The sequence below is a fragment of the Stegostoma tigrinum genome, chromosome 12 (assembly GCF_030684315.1).
Source record: "Stegostoma tigrinum isolate sSteTig4 chromosome 12, sSteTig4.hap1, whole genome shotgun sequence".
In the NCBI taxonomy this organism is placed as follows: Eukaryota; Metazoa; Chordata; class Chondrichthyes; order Orectolobiformes; family Stegostomatidae; genus Stegostoma; species Stegostoma tigrinum.
In genome coordinates this window covers 7,331,638-7,339,462 of record NC_081365.1, presented here as the reverse complement: position 1 = coordinate 7,339,462, position 7,825 = coordinate 7,331,638, and positions in this window count along the sequence as shown.

Sequence of the window (7,825 nt, the reverse complement as noted above, 5' to 3'; positions counted from 1 at the left end):
ACATACCCATCCAGATGCGTTTTAAATATTGTAATTATACCCACTTCTGCCACTTCCATACTCTCTGTGTGTAAAAGTTACCCCTCACATTCTTCCTAAATCTTTCCCCTCTCACCTTAAACCTAGACCCTCTAGTTTTTGACTCCCCTACCCCAAGGTAAAGATCTTGGCTATTCAGCCTATCCATGGTCCTCGTGATCTTCTTATCCTCTATAAGGTTACCCTTCAGCCTCCAATGCTCCATGGAAAAGAAGCCCATCTTCTCCCTATAGGACAAACACTCTAGTCCTAGCAACATCTTTGTAAATCTTTCCAGTATCCTCTCAAGTTTGACAACATCCTTCCCATAGAAAGGTGACCAGTATTGTGTATAATACTCTAAAAGTGGCCTCACCAATTCCTGTATGGCTGTAACATGACATCCCAATTCATAAACTCAATATTCTGACCAATGAAGGCAAGCGTGCCAAACACCTTCTTCACCACCTACCTGCAATTCCAATTTAATGGAACAATGCACCTGCATCCCTAAATCTTTTTGTTCAACAACACACCCAGGACCTTTCCATTAAGTGTATAAGTCATACCATAGTTTGTCTTACCAAAAAATAATATCTCACACTTACATAATCTCCATCTGACACTCCTCAACCCAACAGTCCATCTCATCAGGGTCCTGTTGTACTCTGAGATAATCTTTTTCACTGTCTACTACACAACCTATTTTGGTGTTATCTCCAAACTTCCTAACAATGCCTCCTGTATTAAAATCCAAGTCATTTATATAAATGATGAAAAGCAGTGGACCCAGCACCATCCTCGTGGTGCACCACTGGTCACAGGTCTTCAGTGTGAAAAGCAACCCTCTGACACCACCTTCTGCCTCCTAGCTTCAAGCCAATTTTGCATCCAATTGGCTAGGTCCCCCAGATCCCATGTCAAATAATCTCACTAACCAGTCTACTATGCAGAACTTGATGAATGCTTTGCTGGTAAAGACAATGTCCACTGTGCTGCCTTCATCAAACTTCTTGGCCACCTCTTTAAAAAAATTCAGTCAAGTTAGTGAGACATGATTTCCCACACACAAAGCCATGTTGACTATCCCTAATCAGCCCTTGCCTCTCCAAATGCAACTAAATCCTATCCCTCAGAATTCCCTCCAACAACTTACCCACCACCGACCAGTCCATAATTCTGTGGCTTTTCCTTACAGCCCTTCTTCAATTGTAATGCCACGTTATCCAATCTCCAGTCTTCTGGCAACTCATTCATCGCTTCACACTAAGTGCTGGGAAACATCTGACCAGGTCCCAGGGATTTTGAGTCATAGAGTCCTACAGCATGGAAACAGGTCCTTTGGTCCAACTCATCCAAACTGATCTTTATTTAAGCAAGGCTGTAAGGAGAAAGCTGGGAACTATAGACCGGTGAATCTGACATCAGTGATGGGTAAATGTTAGAAAGGATTCTGAGAGTTAAGATTTACATGTGTTTAGAGAGGCAAGAACTGATTACGGATACTCAGCATTTCTTTGTGGATGGGAAATCGTGTTTCGCAAATTTGATGGAATTTTTTGAGGATAGAATCAAAAAGATTGCTCAGGTCAGAATGATAGATTTCACCTACATGGACTTCAGTAAATCCATTGACAAGGTTCTGCATGGTAGACTAATTAGTATAGTTAGATCACATTGAATTCAGGGATAAAGATCTACTCTGATGAAGGGTCTAGGCCCGAAACGTCAGCTTTTGTGCTCCTGAGATGCTGCTTGGCCTGCTGTGTTAATCCAACTCCACACTTTGTTATCAGCCATACTGACCATGTTTCCCAATCCAAATGTGTCCCACTTGCCTGAGTTTGACCCACATCCCTCTAAACCTTTCCCACGTGTGTACCTACCCAAATGGCTTTTAAATGTTGTACCTGTACTTGCTTCTGCCACCTTCTCTGGCAGTTCATTTCACACACAAATCCTTTGTGTGGAAAGGTTGCCCTCAGGTCCCTTTTAAGTCTTTCTTCTCTCACCCTAAAAATATGTCCCATGGTCTGGAACTCAACCATTATTGCAAAAACACCTTTGCTATACATCTTATCTATGTCCCTCATGATTTTATAAATCTCTATAAAATCACACATCAACCTCCTATGCTCCCTTGATAAATCTCAGCCTATCGAGCCTTTCCTTGTTATTAAAACTCTCCAGACGCAGGGAGATCCTTGTAAATAATTTCTGAGCCTTCTCCAATTTAATAATATCCTTCCATAATATGGCGACTAGAACTGTACACAATACTCCAAAAGCAGCCTCATTAAAGTCCTGTACAATGTCAACATGATATCCTGACCCCTATACTCAATAGCCTCAGCAACGAGGGGTAGGATGCTAAATGCTTTCTTAATGACTCTGTCTACCTGGGACACAAATTTCAAAGAACAATTATCCACCCAGGTGGACAAGGTTGTTAAGAAAGCATGTGGTGTTTTGGCTTTCATTAACAGGGGGATCAAGTTTAAGAGTTGCGAGGTTATGCTGCAGCTCTACAAAACCGTGGTGAGACCACACTTGAAATATTGCGTCCACTTCTGGTCGCCCTATTATAGGAAAGATGTTGAGGCTTTGGAGAGGGTGCAAAGGAGGTTTACCAGGATGCTGCCTGGACTGGAGGGTTTGTCTTATGAGGAGAGGTTGACTGAGCTTGGACTTTTCTCTCTGGAGAGAAGGAGGAAGAGAGGTGACCTGATCGAGGTGTACAAGGTAATGAGAGGCATGGATAGAGTCGATAGCCTGAGACGTTTCCCCAGGGCAGGATTGACTGTCATGAGGGGTCATAGTGTTAGGAGGAAAGTATAGAGGAGATGTCAGATGGAGGTTCTTCACCCAGAGAGTTGTGAGCGCATGGAATAGTTTGCCAGTGGTAGTCATGGAAGCGGAGTTATTAGTGACATTTAAGCGACTGCTGGGCATGCACATGGACAGCAGTGAATTGAGGGGAATGTAGGCTAGGTTATTTTATATTTGGATTAGGATTATTTCACGGCACAACATCGTTGGCCGAAGGGCCTGTACTGTGCTGTGCTTTTCTAGTTCTATGTTCTAATATACCTGAACCACTTGGGCTTTCTGTTTGACAACACAACCAGGGCCTTACCATTAACTATACAGGTCCTGCTCTTATTTATTGTAACAAAATGCAATACCTTGCATCCAAATTAAAGTCCATCTGCCACTACCCAGTCCATTTACCCAATTGATTGAGATCCCTTTATAATTGTAGATTGCCTTCCTTTCTAAATAAAAACCGAAAGAACTGCAGATGCTGTAATTCAGGAACCTTAGCCTGTTCCTGCCCCACCAAACTCATCTCCACCTATCTGGACTCCATTTTCTCCCCTTTGGTCCAGGAACTCCACACCTACGTCCGTGACACCACCCATGCCCTCCACCTCCTCCAGAACTTCCAATTCCCTGGTCCCCAACACCTCATTTTCACCATGGACGTCCAGTCCCTACACACCTGTATTCCTCATGCAGATGGCCTCAAGGCCCTCCGCTTCTTCCTGTCCCGCAGGCCCGACCAATCCTCCTCCACTGACACCCTCAACCGCCTAGCCAAACTCGTCCTCACCCTCAACCACTTCTCTTTCGATTTTCTTCAGATGACATGTCCATCATGGGCCTCCTGCAGTGCCACAATGATGCCACCCGAAGGTTGCAGGAACAGCAACTCATATTCCGCTTGGGAACCCTGCAGCCCAATGGTATCAATGTGGACTTCACCAGTTTCAAAATCTCCCCTTCCCCCACCGCATCCCAAAACCAGCCCAGTTCATCCCCTCCCCCCACTGCACCACACAACCAGCCCAGCTCTTCCCCTCCACCCACTGCATCCCAAAACCAGCCCAGCCTGTCTCTGCCTCCCTAACCTGTTCTTCCCCTCACCCATCCCTTCCTCCCATCTCAAGCTGCACCTCCATTTCCTACCTACTAACTTCATCCCATCTTCTTGACCTGTCCGTCTTCCCTGGACTGACCTATCCCCTCCCTACCTCCCCACCTATACTCTCCTCTCCACCTACCTTCTTTTCTCTCCATCTTCGGTCCGCCTCCCCCTCCCTCCCTATTTATTCCAGAACCCTCTCCCCATCCCCCTCTCTGATGAAGGGTCTGGGCCTGAAATGTCAGCTTTTGTGCTCCTGAGATGCTGCTTGGCCTGCTGTGTTCATCCAGCTCCACACTTTGTTATCTTGGATTCTCCAGCATCTGCAGTTCCCATTATCACTTTCACTGTGGTATGTCTGATCGAACAGTCACTGGTCTGTTTATCTTGATTCTTGTTAATCAGTTTGGCTTGGTTCCTTGAAACTACATTTGATCAAAAGCCAGCATAATGTCAAAGCTAGTCAGTTCCATCTCAACTCTTGATTCAGCACATTTTGTCCATTTTGGATCGAGGGTTGGAATGAGGTCTGGAATAAGGCCGCCTAAAGACAAACTGACCACAAGTGTGCAGGTTATTTCTGTGCAAACACCACTTAATAGTATTGTCAATTCTATCTTTTAACAGTTCACTGATGATTGAGACTGACCTTATGGGCCACAGTGCCCTGGGTGTGATTTGCCGAATTGTATTTGTCCCACATTTTGTGTACAGAACATACCTCGGTCATTGTTTCAAAGATAGTAGGAATGGCAGATGCTGGAGAATCTGAGATAACAAGGTGTAGAGCTGGATGAACACAGCAGGCCAAGCAGGAAAGCTGACGTTTCGGGCCTACTCCTAGGTAATTGTGTTTTTTACAATGTTAGGTAAATATCGTTGTTTTCTTTGCTGGACGTGTGGTTAGTCCTGGAGCACAAGTCCTCAAAACTACAGCTGCAAAGTTATCAGGACACATAAATAAGTTTTATGCCTAGTGTTTTCAGCTGTTTCTTAACAAAAGGGGAATGGATTTAAGGTAGCAAGATGTAGAGCTGGATGAACACAGTGGACCAAGCAGCATCAGTGGAGCAGGAAAGTTGACGTTTCGGGCCTAGACCCTTCTTCAGAAAATTTAAGTTGGCTGATAGCTGGATGTTACAATGCGGGGACAGTAGAAGAAGATTGTGATAGATCATCGACTTGGCATTCTCTCTGAAGAGAGTTGCAATTCTATTTCAATGCATTCTAGAATGTAGGCTTTGCTGGCTGGGCCAGTAAAGACATGGGAATGTTGCACAACATTGTATCATCATTGGTGAACATCCCCACTTCTGAAATAATGATATAGGGAAGGTCATTGATGAAGCAGCTGAAGATGGTTATGCCTAGTCATCTACCCTGAGGAACTCATGGAGCTGAGATGACTTATCTCCAACAACCGCAACTGTCTTTCTTTGCGCTAGGTATAACTCCAACCAGCAGCTAGCTTCCACCTCATTCCCATTAACTCCAATTTTGTCAGGGCTTCTTGATGCCACATTTGGTCAGATGGGACCTTGATGTTCAGGGCAGTCATACTCTCGTGGCCTCTGGAGTTCAGCTCCTTCATCCATGTTTAACCAAAGCTGTAATTTTTTTTTAATTTCTTCATTTGTGGGACATAGGTTTCTCTGGCTGGGCTATAGCTCCTCTCTAGTTGAGGATGTTGAGATGAGGGAATTCAGTGATGATAACACCATTGAATGTCAAGGGACAGTGGTTAAATTATCTCCTGATGGAGATGGTCATTGCCTGGAAAATGTGTGTTCTGAATGTCACTTGCCACTTATCAGTCCAAGCCTGGATATTATCCAGATTTTGTTGCATTTGAACACGGACTGTTTCAGTTACAGAGGAGTCTCATATGATGCTTAACATTGTACATTCATTGGCAAACATCCCCATTTCTGACCTTTTGATAGAGGGAAGGTCATTGATTAAGCACCTGAAGACAGCTGGGCCTAGGCCAATACCCTGAGGAACTCCTACAGAAATCTGGTGGAGCTGAGATGACAGACCTCCAAAGATCACGACCTTCTCTCTATGTGCCAGGTATGACTCCAACAAGTACAGAGTCTGCCTCAAATCCCATTGATTCCAATTCTTCTGCGGCGCCTTATGTCACTCTCAGTCAAAAGCCCTCGATGTCCAGGGCTATCACTCTCACTTCACGCCTGGAATTCAACCATCTTGTCCATGGTTGAACCAAGGTTGTAATTTGGTCAGGAGCTGAGTGGCCCTGGTGGAGCTCAAAATGGGCATTGCTGAGGTGAGTAGACAGACTCTGCAGTAATTCACCAGGTAGAATTTGTTTTGGAGATAATGGGAACTGCAGATGCTGGAGATTCCAAGATAATAAAATGTGAGGCTGGATGAACACAGCAGGCCAAGCAGCATCTCAGGAGCACAAAAGCTGACGTTTCGGGCCTAGACCCTTCATCAGAGAGCTGAATTTGTTTTGCATTTTGTCTACCGGGCTAAGGAAGGGTCACCGGACCCAAAATGTTAACTCTGATTTTTTTTCTTCACAGATGCTGAGACCTGCTGAGCTTTTCCAGCAACTTCTGCTTTTGTTCTTGATTTACAGCATCCACTGTTCTTTCAGGATTCATTCTGTACTTGAACGGACTGGCAAGGAAGCAGCAAGTTCTTAAGAACCATTGCAGGAATGTTGTTTGGGCCAGTAGTCTCTGCAGTATCCAGTGGTCTTCAAATGTTTCTTGATGTCACTTCGAGTAAACTGAATTGACTGAAGATGGAAATCCATGCTGCTGAAGACCCCTGGAGGATACTGAGAGGAACTGTCCGCTCAGCACTTGTGGCAGTGGACTGATACAAATGCTCAGCTTTTCTTTGGCCCTCGTGTTCGGCTCCCCATTATTGAGGACAGGGAAGGTCAGCTTAGCTCAGTTGGCTGGCCAGCTGGTTTGCGAAGCAGTGTGATGCCAACTGCATAGGTTCAATTCCCCTCACTGGCTAAGGCTACCATGAATCACTCTCCTCAACCTCTCTCCTCACCTCCGATATGGTGGCTCTCAGATTAAATCGCTACCAGTGATCTCTCACAGCCCAACAGTCTGCTAAGACAATGGTGACATGATTAAGCACAGGCTTATATGTTGAGATTGGGTTGTGGATGAGGTTGATGGTTTGCTCGCCAAGCTAGCTGTTTATCGTCCATGTTTCGTCCCCCATGCTAGGTAACATCATTAGAGCAGCCTTCGATGAAGTTATGCTGTGTCTCGCACAGATATTACAAAATGTATCGCATTATGGGTTGAAAACCAGGCCTCTCGGAATTCCTGTGCCTGTCAACAAACATGGGGAATTAGATCCCATATACAAACCCATGCAGAACACAACTAGAAACGATACAACCCAACTTAACCAACCGGATCTTATAAACGCCAAGCAGAATAGAACAACATCGCTTCATCGGAGGGTCCACTGATGATGTTACCTAACATGGTGACCAAACGTCTGTACAATAGCCAGCCAGCTCAGCGAGCAAGCCAACAACCTTTTCTCACTGCTGTCTAACATTATACTGATTCATCAGCTGAGAGAATGCAGTAGGTGACAATCAACAGTAAGTTTCCTTGCCCACATTTGACCAGATGTCTGGATACTTGATGGAGTCCAGAGTTAATTTTGACAACATTTGGAACAGCTGGTGAGTCTGTGCTGCTGGTGGTCTGTAGAAATGAAGGGATAATGATACAAGTGTCTTGGACATCATCTGTAACATATGATTCAATGAAAATGACTGCCAGATTGTTGTTTGACTAGTTTGTAGCACAATTCTCTCAATTTTGGCAGAAGTCTCCAGCTGTTAATGGGGAGGAAGGATTTTACACGGCT